The 20,038-nt window shown below is 41.3% G+C and overlaps 1 protein-coding gene across 14 annotated transcripts in view; it reads left to right on the forward strand.

Annotated features, from left to right (window-relative positions):
- Positions 1 to 20,038, forward strand: part of Thrb (thyroid hormone receptor beta) — a 352,652-nt gene that overhangs the window by 134,763 nt on the left and 197,851 nt on the right. The gene's annotated exons all lie outside the window — the stretch shown is intronic.

The following is a 20,038-nucleotide window of genomic DNA, read 5'->3' on the forward strand; positions in this document are numbered from 1 at the left end:
GGTGCAGCAACTATGAAAATTAGCATTGAAAAATAGAACTACTGTGTCTGTCATAGCTGTACCAGTCCTGAGCATTGACTCAAAGGTTTCCAACAAGCACGCCAGAGACATTTGCATGTGTGCATCTGTTGCTGTACTGATCACTCACAGTAGCCAACATATGGAGCCAGTCTAGTCACATCTCAAGAGATAAGTAAGAACATGTGTATATACACACACTGAAATTTTGTTGATCTGTAAAGACAAATAAATTACAGGTATTTGTTGAGAAAATGGGTGGAGCTGAACATCATGCCAATAAGCAAAATAGGCATACTCAGAAAGACAAACACCGTATGTTCTCAATGTCTCTTATCTCTCTATCTTATATATGTGTGTATGTATATGTGTGTGTATGTGAGTGTGTATGTTTGTGTGTGATGTGAAAGTAGAAAGGAAATAAAGAGAGGGGAGGAGGAAAAGGTAATAGAATATGTGGCATGAAAGCAGAATAGGGTCCTGGGGTTGGTGAGATACGGGACAGGGATGTGCAGTATATGAAATGTCACACTGAAAGTCAGATCTTTGTGTGCTAACCAAAAACTAATAAACTGTGAGGAATAACAACATCTCTTCTGAGACAAAGAACAGCAACAGCCTGAGAGTATGTAACTGGGGGAATGGTTTAACAAATTATAAATGGAATGTTTATGGAGAAATGCTGTGTGACCAGTTCTAAAGAAGGCAGTCCTTTCAAATATACTGGCATATATTTGGCATGAAAAGAGTCCAAGTTAAGGGCAAGCAAAACAGCAGTACAGAGTTACAATATGAATGAACACTCTTCTATGAAAAGGGACTTCCAGATATGTGTGCCAGCACCATTTCTGGTGTGGCGGCTGTCCCTCAGGGAGACTACTGTAGATAGTATACCTCTTTGAACTTTGTGGATTTATTTTTAGATCATGTGTGTCTTTCTTGCTTCTGTTTGGATGAGGCCTTTCTAAAGAGACCCAGATCTCAGTCCTGTTGAGGGTTGGAGTTTGGGAAAGCAACATGAGCCTGTGTACCTGGCTTTCCTTGATCACGAAGATCAACGTTCCAAAGAGATCATTTCTAAATATGCCTTCCCTCAGACTCTGAAGCTAAAAATATGAGGGTTCATTTTTTAAGAAGGAAAAATTAAAAATCATCTAGAAGAAACAGAAGCAGTGAAACTGGATTCATTCTACCCTTAATTTTTTATTTGATTTAAACCACGGGACCAGAGAGCTTTAAACAAATAAGCTTTTAATATAAACAAACAAACAGATAATTAAAGAAATAATTAATTAAATAAATAAAATTGTGTGTTAGTTACATTTTATGCAGTAGGTTGTTTTCCTATATGTAGACCTCCCGGTGTTGGCAAGTGACAATCGTCTTGATGCCTTTATCTCCTGTTTTGCTGTCTCCCGAAAGGAGACAGGTCTTTTGGCCACATGGCCATCCTTGGTTTAAGAAGCCTGACACTAGCCAGGGAGTAGGAGCAGATGCTCTTTATGTGTCTGTTCTTTCTTTTTGGCGTGTTCAGCTCACATTCCCATGTTCGAGTTGACCCTTCCAATAACTTCTTTGTGCGGAGATAGAGATACTGCTCTCAGAAGTGATGAAAAATGGAGGTAGAGACAGGGATATATCTTCTGCATACAATGAGGCTTTTATTCTCTTGAGCTCACATAGCGTGGTTTACTGCACAAGATCTGCACACTGTTGGGCCAGTTAGCACCATGTCGGGGCTCCCTAAGGATTTACATTCAATTATCATTTGATAGAAGAAGAGAAACATTTTCTTTGGGGGTGTAGGCATGGCTACCATGTAAATGACACTAATAAAACTAGATCACACACAGAGACATGAAAATAAAAGAAGGGTTAGTTGGGAAGGAGATTAAACATTGTTTAACAAGTGACTAAAAATCTAGAAGCGGCTTTGGAGTTTTGAGATATGTGCTAGAAGTAAGGATCTGCTATGTGATCCTGAGGTAGTCTCAGCACAGTCAGAAACTGAGGCAAGGTTTGACCAGCCTGAGATAGAGGACAGGAGAATCAGGGCTGGACAAAGACAGGATGCAGAGATAGACATACACAGAACCCACTGATTGCACCAAGATTTTCTACTGCCAGCCTGTACTGCTCCTCAAGAAAAAGTCAGGGCTTCTCAAGGCAATGAGGCCACTGGGGCATCTCAAGGAGCTGACATGGCTCTGAAAAACCTTGCCTCAATGGATCTTTCAGACTTCCAGCTAGATTTGGACCTCCCTGGATGTTTCAGCCCTCTGTTCTTCCTGTTTTGGGCTGTGCCTTCTGCTCCATGGGTCTGCCCCACGATGAACTTGGAGAGGACATAATATCTAGTTTCACGGGTTTGTAGCTGCACAGGATGAAACACCTCAAGTCACACATACCGGGTTTGGGTGATATTTATATGAGAATCTTGTGAGCTGACAACAGCCTCCATCTCTGCTCCCCTCCCATTAAGCCCCTTTCTCTTATCTACAGTGTACATGCTCAACCTAAAGTCAACCCCAACGTCACTAGCAATGTCTTTGACTACGGGTTGGAAATTATTCTTACATGTTGAATGTTTGTCTTTCTGTTTTAGATTTAGAAAACAAAACAAGGGGCTGGAAAGATGGCTCAGTGGTTAAGATCACTGGCTGCTCTTCCATAGGACCTGGGTTCAACTTCTAGCACCCACCTGGCAGCTCAGAACTGTGTATAACTCTACTTCCAGGGGATCTGACACTCTCATATCAGTGCCTATAAAATCAAATTAAATAACTATTAAAAGCAAAACAAAAGAAACAAAAATCCAAAGCAAAGTTCTAGATTCTAATCACTTATTAAAACCCCATATTTTTTTACAGAGAACACACATTTCTGCCCACTTTGTGATGGAGTTTTCAATTCCTTTCAAATTCTTTATTTAGAAAGCTTTACTAGAGAGATGGACAAAAGAAAACTATATATAGAGAATAAATTGTGTGCTTCATGAAAAAATGTTTAAACCATCTGCCATGCTACATAGATCTATTTAAATTAAGGGATTCAAAGAAAAGTTAAAAATGCAAGTGACCTGAGAGTAACAAGGAGCTAGAGGAATTGTCATTTTTTAAATATGTGAAATTATCAAATATATAAAATCAGGAGTATATAAAATATAAATATATATGATGTATAAAATATATCACATATATATAGAATATATAAAATACAGTATATATAAAGTATATTTAAAAATATATTAAAACAGATGTGTGTTTTATCTTGATATCAGCCATCACAATTCTGCATGTTTTTGGTGACGCCCATACTGACCCTACTGGCACAATTCAAGAAAGTGACCAAAAAAGCTAGACACAGCATGAAAATGAGGGAGCTTTTTTCAGCGTGCACACCAGTACACCCGCTACTTTGCTGGAATGTTCTATGCCCTTGAATAAACCAGCCACTTTATTTCTTTCTGTTGTCCTCACTTCCTTTTCAAATGCTTGTCCAGATGCGTCTGTCACCAGCTTGGTAAGATTAGTTGCTGTAGGGCTAGCGAGCTCTCCTGAGGGAATTCCTAACTGTGCTGTTTTCCCTGAGTGGATGTTCAGCTAATTACCTTCAACCTGTAAGGTTATTTCCGGACTTCAGTTTAAAATTATTCCATGGACTCTGTGTGGGGAAAAGACATAAGGAATGGTTTCTAGCATTGGCCTGTGTATGACATTTGTGTATGGCACCTGAGAACTCACAGATCCTCCAGTGAGCTACATCTCCAGCCTGACTTGTTTTGTAAATTGGTCTGCCTTCATGCAAATACTTTGTGGAATAGGAATCTGTGCACAGCTTCTGTTTTACATGTAATTCATAGAAATGTTCGGTCTTCCAATTCTCTAGGATGAATCAAAGATTTAACTCCTGAAATACCCCTATGAAGAAAACTTCAATATATTAATAAGCTAGACTTTTAAAAGAAATGTATCATACTTGAGAAGCTGAGGCAGAAGGATGAAAAATTCAAGGCCTGCCTGAGCCAAAAACTGAATTCAAGGCTAGCCTGGACAACTTAGTGAAACTTTATCTCAAAATGAAAGGAGAAATGAGGGTTGGATGGTAGGGTGCATGCCTAGCATGCAGAAGGCCCCATGTTCAGCAATTACCAACATGTATGTATACATATATACAGACCCTGTTCTGTGTCTGTGAAGAGACACCATGACCAAAGCAACTCTATAAAATAAAGACATTTACTTGGCAGTTTGCTTCGAGTTTCAGAGGCTCAGTCATTTTCATCATGTCAGGAACCACGGTAGCAGGCAAGGTGGCTCTGGAGAAGTAGCTGGGAGTTGTATCCTGATCCATGAACAAAGGGAGAGACTCTGGTTCTGACACAGGCTTTCTGAAACCTCAAAGTCCACCACAGTGACACACCTGCTCCAACAAGGCCACACCTCCTGATCCTTCTAATCCTTTGAATGACACCGTTCCCTAGTGACTAAGCATTCAAATATATTAGCCATTCTTATTCAAACCACTGAGACAGAATATGCATATATTTAATGGCCTTCATTTATCTATCTAAAGCAATCTGTAGCTTTAGTAAAAGTATTAGAAACTAAATAAAAGAAATGTAATGCTCATTTTTATTTTCACCAGCCACTCCTATGTGTATGAGTGTGTGTATGTGTGTGTGTGTGTGTGTGTGTGTGTACTGTATACTTAAGCAATATGATTGGATTCATAATATAGTTTGTCATTCTTTTGTTTTGTTTGTTTGTTTATGTTTTATGTATTATGTATTATGTGAGTGGCCTGTCTTCATGCATACCAGAAGAGGGCAAATGATCCCATTACAGATAGTTGTGAACCACCATGTGGTTGCTGGGAATTGAACTCAGGACCACTGGAAGAGCAGCCATAGCTCTTACTGCTGAGCCATCTCTCCAGGCCCATTGTTTTCCTTTTTTTTTTTTTTTTTTTTTTTTTAAGACACAGCCTCACTCTGTTACCTAGCTTGGCCTCAAGCATATGGCTGCCAAGTTCAGAAATTATATGCATGTGCCTTCACACCTGGCTTTTATGTTGTTTTTTGTATGTAGCATCTTATTGTAGTGATTTCCTAACTCATAAGCTTCCTACCCCTGTGTGTCCCTGGGGTTGCATACCCACTTTTCATCTTCAGTTTTTTTTTCTTATTTCATACAGAGGCAGATATGCCATGGACAACAGTAGAGCTCCGTCTACAAGTGTGTCTGCTGACCTGCTCAACTCTGGAACATTCCCCAGCATTTTCTAATCCCTTTTTACTAAAGAAATAACCAGACACATTATGACCCAACTACGGCCTTCAGCTATGTTGTCAGAGGGACAGGAGTCCCAGAGTGGACCACAGTGCTTTGTCCAAAACATTCCTTGCTTTCTGTAGGTGTTGAGACTGGCAGCTCGCCCAAAAGTGACCTGAGAACGTTTTGTAGGAAAAGTTTTATTCAGTTGAAACAAAGGGAATGTTTGAAAATAAAAGTTTTATTAAGGTGAAATTTTCTCTTTTGTCAGACAGATAAGGTTTATTTTCTCGTGCCTGAGTTACTTGCTTCCAGCCCGGTTGCTAGCTCCCCTGTGGGCACACAGTCTCAAAGGCTTGAGAAACTGAGATAAGGAAACTCAAGACCAGGAACTCCTTTATCACAGAGATGCACAGAGATGCTCACACCAATCTTTATTGTCCTCAGCAGAACCTTTGTTCCTCTCTGAAAGAGATCTTTGTGTTTCCCAGAGTGAGCTTTCAATGGCTCTCCCACCTGTCTTCGTGGAAAGTTGGAGTGGATTTGGTTCCCTGGAAGGTTAGCAGAGAATCCAGTCATGTGTTCACACTCACCATCTGCTCTTTGTGCCCCAGTGCTGCAGACATTGTTCCACAGTGGGACAGGAAGAGGTACTTGGACCTCCTATTCCTGCATCCTCGTCTCTGGCCTAAGGATTTACTGTGCTATTCTGAAAAGACGTTTTAAAAACTTGTTCTGGAAAAATTAATACAGCTTGTTTTAAGGATACATAGCCCGTAACATATTGGCATAAAGTAGAAGAAAAGAAATCAAAAGAAATGCAGACTAGATACTGACAGCCGCCTGGGCATTAGATAAATGTGCAAAGCACATTCCAACCCTCCGGTGATACCGTACCGAGAGCCTTGTATATGCCAGGAACTGTGGAAAAATAGTATTTTCAAACTCATTAAATTGGTTGATACTTTACCCAACCTGGGAGTTTGGCATTGGTGAACTCTGTGAAACCATTTTAGTGAGTACTGAAACTGAGATCTGTGAAAGCACCTTATGAGTGAGCACTGTTCCGACAGGTTAGCGTGTAAAGACTAGAGCAAAGAACAGCAGACACATTGCATGAAGCTACAGCATGTTATCCTAAGACACACATTTCATATGTATTACCTGGGTTCGTATATTGGGTCATTCTACATGATATATTTCTAATGATGTTCATGTTAAAAAAAATAACTGAAAATCACGTTGTTGGGGCACAGAGTTAAGGCTGGGTGTTCCAGAATCCAGTGGAAAGATGAAAGATGGGCTAATCAGACAAAGCTATTTCTTTCAGCTTCTTCCCTTCTTCCATTTCAGAAAGAGGTACAATACTTTGTATGTGGCAGGATGTCTGAAATTCACCCTGGGTCTTGATAGAGGTCCCATCACAGTACTAACACATACATGTATATTCCCATAAGTAACACACACAAATCACACACACACACAACACACACACAACACACACAATGTTCCTTAAAATTTCCTAAGCTTACTTATTAAACCAAGCTTACAGATATTGCAAGTCACTAGAACACAGCCTGCTAACTTTTCCCAGAGTGAGGACCTGTGTGAGCCTCCCATCTCAGTGGTTGGTATCAATAGCCCTCCTCATGTTCCAGGTCCCCCTGCCACTGCCCTGCCCAAAAGGAGAGAATGGGCTCATCTGAGTTCTGAAACACTTGTCTACTTTGTATGTTTGCTTTATTTCGTTCAGTATTATGCCTGGGAGACTATGATCATTGCGGACTTTCAGTCCTCCCTCTGCATCTGTTGCAGGTGGTATCCATTTGAGTATGCTGAGCAACTGAAGTATCTTTCAGCGTGGAGCCCTGTGTGTCTTTCTCCTTCAGCCTGGAGTCTTGAATGTCTTTCCTCTTTCAGAGTCCCCTTAATTTTTATTGGCTCATTGCTTTTCCATATACATTGTAGAAACCGTGTTCTCACTTCCTCTAGACCTCTTCCTAAACATTCAGGATGTTTGTGGGTATTTCTCGAATCTATACTCTAACTTAGGGAGAACTAACAACTTTACATTACTGTCTCTCCCGGCCTGGATCCATGGATATTTAACAGAGATCCTTAAAAAACACTAAAAGGGACTGAGTGTCACAGTTAGACCCTAGTAGTACTGAAAGGATGTTTATTAACCTTTGTGCCCGGTAGAAAGCACCTTCAATGTCTTCTGTAGCTACCTCCTGAACACACTGCAAAAAGAGAAAACAAGACCAAAGAAAGGAAGACATGGAACTACTGTTACCTTTGACCTCGTAACTATATATGAGTGCAACAAAAATAGGATGTTATGGGCATTTATTGACTGTATACTCTAGCTTAGGGAGAAGAAACGACTTTACATGACTGGTTCAATCTATGCTCACACATTGCCCCTCCCCTTGTGTTTGGTCCGTAAATGTTACAGTTCTCTAGATAGAACTCTGCCTATGTATTACCTATTTGTAAAGAATTTGTGATGTTATATCAGTTTTCTAAGTTTAGTGTCCTTTTCTATTTCCAACTCAGTTTTCATATTGATCTCATATACAGTGATCTGGCCTAATTCATGGATCACTTTTAATAACTTCTCCGTGGCTTTTTGTTTTGCTTTACTCATAAATACTTATGAGGTAACAGTAATTTCATCTCTTCCTATCTTTGGTCTTGGTTTCTCTTTTTGCGGTGTGTTCAGTAGGTAGCTACAGAAGATGTTGAAGGTGCTTTCTATGGAGCACAAAGGTTAAGGAAGATCCTTCCAACACTACTAGCGTGTAACTGGGAGAGTAGTTAAGGATGTCTGCGGAATGTCCATGGATCCAGGCTGGGAGAGACATAGAACATTACCGCATTCATTATACTTACAGGTCCAAGAGGAGCCACTTTGGGGAGCTCCAAGGAAGCAGGCTCAGCCAGGCACATGGAGAGCCCCGGGAGAGTGGAGCCCTGTTAATAAGGGAATTCACTGCGATCCAGAGCAGGCAAAGGGCATGACTGTGTGTCACTGGGGAGTTAGTGTCTTTAGGGCACTGTCAAGAGAAATGGAGAAAGCATGTGGGAGGGACTGATGTCACCAAGCCATTTCTCCTGGTCGTCTGGGCATCGAGTATGTAGGTTGTTGGTAGGCACTGCAATAATGGGCAGTAGGACAGAGCTGCACGGTGCACCCAGGTAGAACAGATGCATGCACATCCATCTGCAGTCATCATTGGCAGCGTCTACACATTTGAGATGGCACAACTCCCCAGTGCAATTCATATTGTCTAATTTCCTCTGCACTTATCCTGGATCCATGTGTCAATTAGAGCAGAGTCACCATAGACAGAGAATATACTCTGTGTGGCTTTGCTCTTTGAAGCTTGTTCGGATTCCCCTGTCTGCCGCCCAGTGCAGAGTAAACTTGGATAAATGTTCAGTCTACATTCTGTGCATTCTATAGTGGTTGGCCGCATGCTCTACACAGCTGGTGTCAGTCAGATTTGATGGTTGCATCCCAGTGCCTGTTCTCCCCATCTGCCGGTGCTTCTACCTGTTGCTGAGACTGCCTGTGGGTCCCCCACACAAAATGGTGGACTTTCCAGCCTTGGGCTCAATTCCAGCCATACCGACTTTCTGCCTTCTGTGGCTTCACAACTGAGAATTAGGATCTCATGTGTTTGTACAGTGTCCTCCTTTTGTTGTAAAATAACTATTTTTATCTCAAATACTGTCTCTCGTTATTAAGCTCATAGTGCTTGGTACTAATATAACAACTTCGTAATTCTTTTGTTCCATTTTTTTTCTTGAAATTTTAGGTCCTGTGTCTCATTTAAGAAACACTTAGCTGGAACGCTTTAAAGAATTTAGTATATGGTATGATATGAAGGCACTGCTCTTTTGGAAATAGAGTCTAATTATTGCTTTGAGGTTTTTTTTTGTTTGTTTGTTTATTTGTTTGCTTGCTTGCTTTTCTTTTTGCCCACTGTTGCCTCTCTTCCTCCTCCTCTTCTTCTTTATCGTCCTCCTCCACTTCCTCTTCCTCTTGTTTTTCTTCTCCTTTCTTTTTATTATTTTCTACTTCTTCTCTCCTTTCTCTTAATTATTTTGAGTTAATGGAACATTTCACCTTTATTGGATTACTACTTGTTCTTTTACTCTTTTTTAGTGGTTACCCTAGAAAATGCTAATTGTATCATTAATTCATTAGTGTTGTTTCTACGTTGTGGTTTTGGCGACTCTTCAGAAAAGAGTGTTAAGGACTTGGAATGGCCTCCTTTTGTGCCAGTGCGTTAGGTTTCGGGGTTACATCCACTGTAATTCCCCGAGACCCTGAGGAGTATTGTCTTGTGCAGCTGGCTTCATTTAGACACTGCCCATTTACCACTTTGCTGCTCTTCTCTGCGCATGAAGCCCCAGCCTGGAGCTGTTTTTCTCTGCCCATAGTACACTTCTCAGTATTAGTATCATTGTTATTAGTATTGTTACTATTTAGCTCTGCTGGTGACAGATATCTCAAGACTGCTTCCTGAGGACTTGTGTCGTCTTCACTTTGAAACGGAGATATTAAGGTCCAATTGACATAAGCTGGATGTATTTGAAGCAGATAATTCTCCCATTAAGACATAATGATGTCACCACAAAGGATACAAAGTTACTTCCTCAGGCCCCATTCTGCTGTGCCCAATGAGGACCATGGCTTTCGGCACTCTCAGAATCGCCCCATAGTCCACACTGGGCATGGTATGAAACCCGTTCCTTCCCTGAGCCAGCATCATCCTAAGAAAAGCTGACACCAGGCTTTGTGCATTTCAGGATTTAACTTACTCAGTTTAATCCCATCACACCTCATTCAGTGCCTGGTAGCATCAATGTCCTCAGTACAGTGGTGGAGCCTGAGGCACAGAGCATTTGGCTATACCACACATATAGCCCAGGTGGTCATAGAACTCTTCAAAGGCAAAGGAGACAATTTCCTGCCTGGGGACTAGCCAGGGACCTTCATCGAGCATGGGAGTGTTGTTTTCACTCGATTTGTGCTGTTCTCAGTTTCAATGATTTAGAAAATGCATTTGAGTATACAGAATAAAAGGGAAACCACCAGCCACCCACCTACCCGTTTTTACAATGAACTGCCTCTCCTTCTAGCCTTTTCCTGATATAAATGACATCATGTGGACATCTATGCCACATCATTTGTGATAATTTTTTCAGATAAATTCTTAGAGGTAGGCATGGCAAACGAAAGAGCATGTAGACACATCGGGCTTCTGAACTGCTCACTAGCTCTGGACATGTTGATGGGACAGAGCAGGAGGATGCCCAGGAAGATGATAGAGATCAAGAAAAGAAAGGGACAGAGAAGTATTTCAGTGTCTGAGTTCTGCGAAAACAGGCCCTAAAAGATATCCAGAGAATGCCATAGTACAGCTCTATTTTATCGAAGAGAAAAAAAAAAAAAAAACAACTTCAAAAAAATTTTAATAAGTGGTTCCATATTTCAGATAGTGTAGAAAGATAGCAATTTTATGGGTTTTCCGTGTGTCTGTCTTCCCGTCTGTGCTTCTGTTTATCTGTCTTTTGGCTTTGCTTTGTTGATGTGGCTCTGGCTAAGATGCCATTTGCTGGGTAAAAGCAGTCCTACAAAGTGTGTTCTTGTGTTTAATCTGACAAGCTGGGGCCCGGCTTCTGCTCCTGCTGCTTTGCAGGTAGCAGTTTCCCTGCCACACTCTGATCGCAGATCCTCCAGGGTGGCCCTCCAGAGTGGTGAATGCCATCTTTGTTGCAAGAGGTAGGAGGGAGAATAATATAATTCTACCTAAGAGAAAAGACAGTAAACCAATGCTGTAATTCCATTGCTGTTGGAAAAGGAACAATAAATGATGACAAAACAAATGGCTTGATACCTGCACAGTATAAGTTACCCAGCGGAAGAGATGTGTTGAGAGAGAAGAGTGAGGGTTTGATCTGTGCCTTCAGTTTTTAGCAGTTGTCAGCCACTGTACAAAGGCTGGCTTGACAAACTTTGGCTTCCTCTGTCTAACTTGAACAGTCTATTCTTTTGAATTTGATGGTGAGGGAGCAGGAAAAGTCCCCATGTTGATGTAGCAGTTATCATCACCTCATTCATCAACTGAGAAAAAAATTTAAAATGGAGGATATGACTGTCTTTATTATGGATCTATACTGAAGGTGATTCTGATCTTTTCAAATGTCAGAAAACATCTCTAAGGTAAGGAAAACAGTGACATTCAAATGCCCAGCCAATGGCCGTGACACTTTGAAAACCAGGTGTTTAAAGTAATACTATGTGCTCATTTATGTTTAACTAAGGGTAAGAAAATGTTGCATGGTGAAGATGCTGCTCATCATAGATTGTGACAATAGTGCTGATTTAAACCTGCAGTAGGATATTTTTATGATCAAGTAAGTTTTTGTGCATGCAAAGATATTCCCCTTGGTCAGCTGCATCCATGTCTATCTTACCTGACATCAAGGTGGTTTGCGAACATGGATATGAGGTAAATAGTGACCCAATTGTATGTAACTTAACACTTTCATGGGTGATGAAAGTGAATATAAATGCCTATCTACACTTCAGATTGTAGTATGTGATGCAGTCAAATACAAACATTTAACAACACTTCATTCTTCTGGAATAACAGGAAGCTAGCGAAACAATTACAGAGTGTTCCCTCTGAAGAGTCAGAGAACAGAGGCATGAGTTGCATCTCGAGCCTGACTACCTGAGGTCCTGACTGAGGAGGACATGCAGTCTGTGTTTGAATTTGGCAGTATTGAGAGGAGGGTGTGTTGGATTAGTGATTTCTGTGTTGGACATGGGAGGGGCAGGAAGAGTTTGTGTTGGATTAGTAATGTCTGTATTGGACAAGGGAGGGCCAAGAAGAGGTTGTGTTGGATTGGTGATGTCTGTGTTGAATATGGGAGGAGCACATTTTTACCTCGTGTTCACCTAGAAACCTTTCTAGCACAAGAAATATTACAGTGTTCTGGAAATAGTAGTTTCTCCCCTCAAGTAGAGGGAAGAAAAGAAAGCAGCATAGAGCTATAGTCCAGAGTTGAACCTTCCAGGCTCCCTTGACCTTGTTTCATTTCTGTTGCATTTATCTGGATCATTTGTTTAGATTGTTCCTTATAAGTATTGTATCTGTTTTTCCTATCCATTCTCATGACTACTGTCATATTTTTTATCCTAATTGAAAGAATTAAAATAGAAGCATTCTTCATTCCTTTTATGATTTTGATGCTTAAAATTTCTGATGGAATCAGGAGTCATTAGGTCCATTGAGAACAATGTGAAAGCCATGCACGATCTCTCTGAAAACTGAACACTTGCACAAAAGCCTACAAATTAGTTAAGGAGGACTGCAAATTCCACAGATTCCATGCTTAATAGTTTCTAGTTTATCTATCATCAATATCTTTCTCAAATTGGATGTGAAGCAATTATTTTATGCATAATTTTGATAACATTACTCCCAGCTCCAAACTATTACATGTCCTGTTGACTTCAGAATACAAACCCAATCTTTCTACTTGAATCCCAAACTACAGAAGCTTATTTCTGCCATTGTAGCATCGCCTACTGTGCTCCAAAGCTTTTCCCTTCCAAACCAAAATGCCCCACAAACTGTCCTTACACAATTCTCAGTGTTCTGCTCTACAGGGGACACAGTCCTCTGCTGGCCTCCTTACCTGGGCCCTGCACCACGTTCGGGCTCAGCCTGAGCAGGTTCTCCTCATGTTCATGGCTCCAACAATAATCCCTGAAGAGGATGTTGTGTGGTCCTGGCAGATCACAACAGTCTGTTTACCTACCATTCCCAGATTGTTTCTCTGCCTCCTTTCCCTTCTTTCTAACAGGCATCCTCCTGAGCTTGTATATCTTCTAAATTCAGTCACTGCAAGAGGAACAAAGAAAGACAGAAGGAAGAAGGGAACCAGGCTCCAATTTCATCATTCTCTCTTCTAGTGATACTATCACCAGTGATGACAATCTCATCTCCTCTGTGGCCCCAGATCCTATGGTTCAGGCTCATAGAGCTGTCAGTTCACACTAAGGAAACTTGGGCCATAGGTCTGGCACCTGAATCCACTCCTCCATTCACAGTCATCATCATAATTTTATGTGTTTGTTTAATTGTATGTTTGTGTATATGCATTCATCATGCCACAGTCCATATTGCTCTGAGGATAATTTCAGGAGTCAGTTCTTTCCTTCCACCATATTGGATTCAGCGATAAAACTCAGGTTATCAAATTTGGCAGCAAGCCCCTGTCTCTGATAAGCCATATAGTCCTCCATTCCTCCATTATTGCCTAAATCATTGAGGAGCTTGCTACCATTACTGAGTTCCTAGATACTGCATTTCCCATCTTTTGACTACAAGTTTTTCCTTCACCTGTGTATTCATTTTTCTATGTGGTACTTCTGTTTATCTTGGCTTATCATTATATCCTAAGTAAATCTTTCCTGATCCAGCTGACACTTGGCAGATATTTGCTGAATTTATTACCCGGTTTTAATCTGTCTTCTGGGTGGTCATCCTTTAGTCCAGCAAATGAGTTCTGTATCAGTTAGCAGTGTTCAGTGATATTATCTGGGCTTCTTTGGTCAGTAACAAATTATCCACAAATTACAGAAGCTGTAAACAATTAGTATTTATGAATGCATGGGTCCAAAGGTTAGCACGTGGGTCTTTTAGTCCATCTGGGGCTCACTTGGTATTCTATAGGCAACAGCAGCTGGGTAGCTCTGTCATCGTGTTTTTATGGAGATAACTAATGTGGGACCTTTCCTCTGCATTATTCTTTCCATGAGAGGTAGATACAGCATGTCCCCAACAGAATCATGGGACAGCAGAGAGATACTTAAATGGAGCAAGAACTTTCTCAAACTTCTATATGAGCATGTCTTATAAATTTCATGGAGCAAAGAAATTCATGTGATCAAAAATAGCATTGAAGGGTTCAGGGGGAAAAGACTGAGCCTCACTGAGCAGTGGGATGATTCAATGAAAGGGTTAGTGCAGGGGTGAGGGAGGGTGGCATACATCATTACTGCAAGGGTTAGTATTTGAAACCTGTTGTCTTAAAGAATGAAAATCTTAACACGTCTATTTTACCAATAAAGACTCAGGATCCAGATGCTGGGGTGAAAACCTGCTAGCTCAGAGAGGCAGAGAAAGCACCCAGCTGACCTTACTCAGCTCACATCCCGAAAAAAAAAGTTCAAAAGGCCCAGCTGATAGCTCAGGAGGAAAAGGCCAAAAAACCCAAGGCCAAAGGCTTGCTAGCTCAAAGCCCAAAAGGCCAGAGAGCTAGAGAGGCAAAGCCAAAGAGCCCCTTCTGCTTCTACAAATGCTGTCTTAAATACCCTTCAATTCAAAGTCCTTCCTAGTCTTTAATCCCTGTCTGGTGGTTTCTTGTTCTGCCTCTTGACCTAGGGTTAACTTTGTTAGATCCTGTTTACAGAAAGCTCTTGGATTAAAGGTGTGTGCTAGGGCTGGGTGAACCACACCATAATCAACTATTTACAATAAACAGAAAGTTCTTAGATTAAAGGTATGTGTTAGGGTTCAACCAAACAAGAAACAAGGTTTTACAGTTCACAGTTGCAGCACAGTTCACGAAGGGATCAAATATCCTTCGACAACAACCTTTAACAGGGCTCATGTTAGTTAATGATATTTAAAAGGAAAAACCACAAAACCAATCAGTACTACCTAAGCTTTAAAAAAGCAAAGCCAAAAGGGTAAGAATTTCTCTAAAAACTATGAGGTGATGATATAGCTATGGAAAAGGATCGTTTAGCCTAGCAGAGAACAAAAAGAGCAAACCATTTGGGAAAGGAAGGAAGAAGAAGAAGTAAGAGGCAAGAGGACACAGAATAAGAAAAATTTTTAAATGAGTGTATCAAAAAGTCACCAGTGATTAAGAACACTCACTACTCTGTTGCTCTCCTTGTGGAACTCCTGTCCCCTCTAGGTCTTTCTATCTCCCTCTTCTTCCATAAGATTCCTTGAACTCTGTCCAAAGATTGGCTATGAGTCTTAGAATCTGCTTTGATACCCTGCTGGGTAGAGTCCTTCAGAGTCCCTCTGTGGTAGGCTCCTGTCCTCTTCTTTGTCTTTGCCCACTCCCTATGTGTATCCTATTTGCCCTTTTGAATGAGGATTAAACATCTTCCTAAGTATTCTCATTGTTGTTTAGCTTCTTCAGGACTATAGATCTTAGTATGTTTATTCTATATTATATGTCTAATATCTACTTCTAAGTGAGTATATACCATGTGTGTCTTTCTGCTTCTGAGTTACCTCACTTGGAATGATCTTTTTTGTTTCATCCAATTGCCTGCAAATTTCATGATTACCTTGTTTTTAATTGCTGAGTAGTATTCCATTGTGCAAATCTACAGAGACCGATACACCAACCAAGGACCATGCATGGAGAGGACCTAGATCCCCTGCTCAGATGTAGCTCATAGGCAGCTCAGTCTCCAAGTGGGTACCCTAGGAAGGGGAGCAGGGGCTGTCTCTGTCATGAACTCAGTGGCAGGCTCTTTGATCACCTCCCCCTGATGGGGTGCACCCTTGCCAGACCATAGAGGAAGATGGTACAGCCAGCCCTGATGAGACCTGATAGGCTAGGGTCAGATAGGGGAGGAGGACCTCCCCTATCAGTGGACTGGGGGAGGGGTATGGGGGGAGAAGAAGGAGAAAGAGTAGAACTGGAAGGAAATGATGGAGGGGGCTACAGCTGAGATACAAAGTGAATAAATTGTAATAAATAATCAATAAATATTTAAAAAGTCTATCTCGAAAGTGAAAAGAAAAAAGAAAAAGAAAAGAACACTCACACCCATTTCAGGAACCTCACCTGGAACTGAAGCCCTAAGGGATCTGACACCCTCTTCTGCTTCCTTCAGGGGGAAGAAAGTCCCTTCAGACTTCATGTATGACTGAAACGACCTCTGTAGGCTATTTAGAAATGCTGCTCGTGGTGTGAAGAGGACAATCGCCCTTAAACAGTCCCGTGAACAAGACATTCTCTGTGAGATTGAGGCCAGCCCTGTTTACATAGCTAGTTTCAAGCTATTTAATGGGACTCTGTTGCAAAATAAGCAAGCAAATAAATTAGATATAAATTTAACCCTTTCAAAGCTTTGCCGTGAAATTACTACACATTATGTAATTGCTAGTTTCCTCTGAGTTATTTTGTTTGTTCACTGTTACTGCCTTCCCCCAAAACAGAAAGAGCCATTTATAAATAACAGATTAGTGAACGAAGTTAAAGAAGCTTTATTTTTCCTTTACCCTTCAATTTGCATTAATTGGTAGCAGCCATGAGAAACAGTGCCAACCTCACCTCAGGTCAAATGACTAAACAAAATGAAGGGCTTCATGCCCACAAATAAATGTGAATCAGTTACAAAACTGGGTCCTTGAGAAACTACAAAATAACCACACTAACAACATATCTGTGACCCAATTTAAAAAGGTGTAAAAGACACACATTCTGAACTACAGTTGTTACAGGAAAGGATTCTCATCATGACTTTGGGCGGTCTCCTTTGAGCTCTGAGCAACTTTCTGAGTCTGTGTTTTCTGAAGAGAAGAGTTAAAGCCAGGCATGTTTAGATGTGGAGGGTTTAGACTTCAGCACAGCCGAGTCACCACTCTGAACTTGTCTACTGGACAGACTTGAATTAAGTTGCTTTGCAGAAACACAACATGAAAGATTCTGGGGCCACGTCGATGGCACCAGCTTCTCTGACTCTTAACAGTTTTGACTCAAAAAGCAATGCCTGTTGCCAGGCAAGCACAACAAGCCCATGACATCAGGCTCCCCGAGTGCAGCCCCTCATCACTGTCTTCCTTACTGTTGGGCATGGTACTTCCTCTTTCTCCTGCCCTTTCCTAATCTGGAAAATCAGCCTGTTAATGCTGTCTGTCTCATGTGGTCACCCCGAGAACAAAAGCATATGAAATTATTACTACAAACCATACAGTATACGTAACAAAAATTTGTTAATGAAGTGTGGCCTCTGGCCCCAGCAGTCTGGAGACTGAGGCAGAAGATTGAAAGTTCTGAGCCAGCCTGGGCTACATAGTGTTTCTCAGGCTTGTCTGGGAAACAGAGGGGAGACTATCTTAAAGAGAACAAATAAAAACTTTAAAGAAATTTTCAATGTGAATCAGGTGAGGCTTTGTACTGTTTTCATGTAACCAAGTTCAAAACTATTCCTTAGGGTCTAAATCAGAGTTAAATTATTAAATTAAATTATATCCATTTATATTCAATATCTATATCTCTCTCTATAGTGAAGTTTAATATCATCTCTACAAAGGCACTATTTATTTTTATTTTTTAGATATTAATGTGAGGCTAAGGGTGTGATGTACTCAAAACTGCAAGAAAACCAAGGCAGCTTCACTCTATTGACTTTCTCTTTGTAAATGCTTTTAGGATAAATCATGCTTCTCCATGCATTGGTGTCTGGTCCCCTACTATCAGCATTTCTACTCACAGTGAGACAAACGTGGAGGTTTCCGATTAGAAGGTCTATGACAAGAGCAGTGCAGAGGGATTTTGAAGAAAACAGATGGAGACCACTCCTGTGTAGTACGGCACGTGTGTTCTGCATGCAGTGTGGATGAGCCTCCATGAATACAGCAGAAAAACCTGCGCATGCCCAACATGTGTAGCACAGTGTTGCGTGACCAGGGATTCTTTTGAATGTGTTAAACGGAGCTCTGCTGTGCTGTGAACACAGGGTGAGGGGACAGCACCCGAGTGGTCTGTGATGGGAAAGCTCTTCCGTATACAGTGGAGATGGAGGATTGGAAGGAGAGTGTGGAAAGGTCTCAGATGTGGTTAAAGTACATTCATGCAGGAATAGCAAAGTCCAGAACTTTGTACAGTTAGTATATGCAATTTTAAAAATGTAGACGGAGACATACAAAGACAGGAAGTCATGTCACATGGTAAAGTTTAAATGCCCAGGTTGTGATGATGGCTCGGTGAGCAGACTTCTTGCTTGGCAATAATGAGGAGTTGAGCTTGGGTTCATGTTATTCACATGAAAATCTGGGCATGTTATGCACGTCAGCTACCTCAGCACTGCAGACATTCCTACATCACAAGATGAACAAGTATAGCCATGCTGAAAATACTTTGCCTTTCTATATGTTCTATGTTTTTAGTTTTTTATTAATTACACTTTGTTCACTTTGTAGTTCAGCTGTAGCCCCTTCCCTCGTCCCTCCCAACCCCACCCTTCCTCCCTCTTCTTCTACTATGCCCCTCCCCCAGTCCACTAATAGGGGAAGTCCTCCTCCTCTTCCATCTGACACTAGCCTATCAGGTATCATCAGAACTGGCTATATTGTCTTCCTCTGAGGCCTGGTAAGGTTGCTTCCTTACCAAGCTCTTATCAAGGAGCCAGCCCATGAGTTCATGTCAGAGACAGTCCCAGTTCCCCTTACTAGGGAACCCTCTTGGACACTGAGCTGCAATAGGCTACATCTGTGCAGGGGTTCTAGGTTTTCTCCCTGCATGGTCCTTGGTTGGAGTATCAGTCTCAGAAAAGACCCCTGGGCCCAGATTTTTTGTTTCGTTGCTCTCCTCGTGGAGCTCCTGTGCCCTCCAGGTCTTTCTATCTCCCCTTTCTTTTATAAGATTTCCTGCATTCTGCTCAAAGTTTGGCTATGAGTCTCAGCATCTGCTTTGATACCCTACTGGGTAGAGTCTTTCAGAGGCCCTCTGTGGTAGGCTCCTGTCCTGTTCCCTGTTTTCTCCCTCTTCCGATGTCCATGTAGTTTGCCTTTCCTAATGAAGATTGAGCATCTTACCCAGGGTCTTCCTTCTTGCTTGGCTTCTTTAGGTGTACAGATTTTATAATATTAGATTATATGTCTAATATCCACCTGTACAATCACTTTGGAAGTCAATCTGGTGCTTTCTTAGACAATTAGGAATAGTGCTACCTCAAGATCCAGCTATACCACTCCTAGGCATATATCCAAAAGATGCTCAAGTATATAACAAGGTCATTTGCTCAATCGTGTTGTAGCAGCTTTATTTGTAAAAGCCAGAACCTGGAAACAACTTAGATGTCCCTCAGTTGAGGAATGGATACAGAAATTGGGGTACATTGACACAATGGAATACTAGTCAGCAATTAAAAACAAGGAAATCATAAAATTTGCAGGCAAATTTGCAGAGAAGATCATCCTGAGTGAGGTATCTCAGAAGCAGAAAACATACATAGTATATACTCTATATATTCTTAGGGACATAATGATTTTACTTTTCCTCTTCTCCATTGCCCTTCCCATAAGGTCAGGGGGCCAGCCCATCCCCAGTCAATGGATCTTGGAAGGTACTTTTAGACAAATATGCTTGCATCTGCAGTAGGTAGGGAAAGGGGGCAGTTATCTCAGGAACCAGCTTCTCAATAAGCTTAAACAGCACATGACAATTTAGTAATGTAATATTTATGACACACAGCAATATAAACAAAAAGGCACCCATCCCAAGCCAAGAAATGGTGGCTCACTGCTGTATTCCCAGTATTTATAAGACTAAGCAGGAGGACCACGTCTTTAAGATCAGCCTGAACTATAGACTGACTTCAAGGACAGCCTGGGCTACAAAAATGAGACCTTGTCTCAAAAACAAAACATAAAAATCACTCATAAGCACACTGTTGCCATGGA

This window comes from Meriones unguiculatus, chromosome 9 (assembly GCF_030254825.1).
Source record: "Meriones unguiculatus strain TT.TT164.6M chromosome 9, Bangor_MerUng_6.1, whole genome shotgun sequence".
NCBI classification, from domain to species: Eukaryota; Metazoa; Chordata; class Mammalia; order Rodentia; family Muridae; genus Meriones; species Meriones unguiculatus.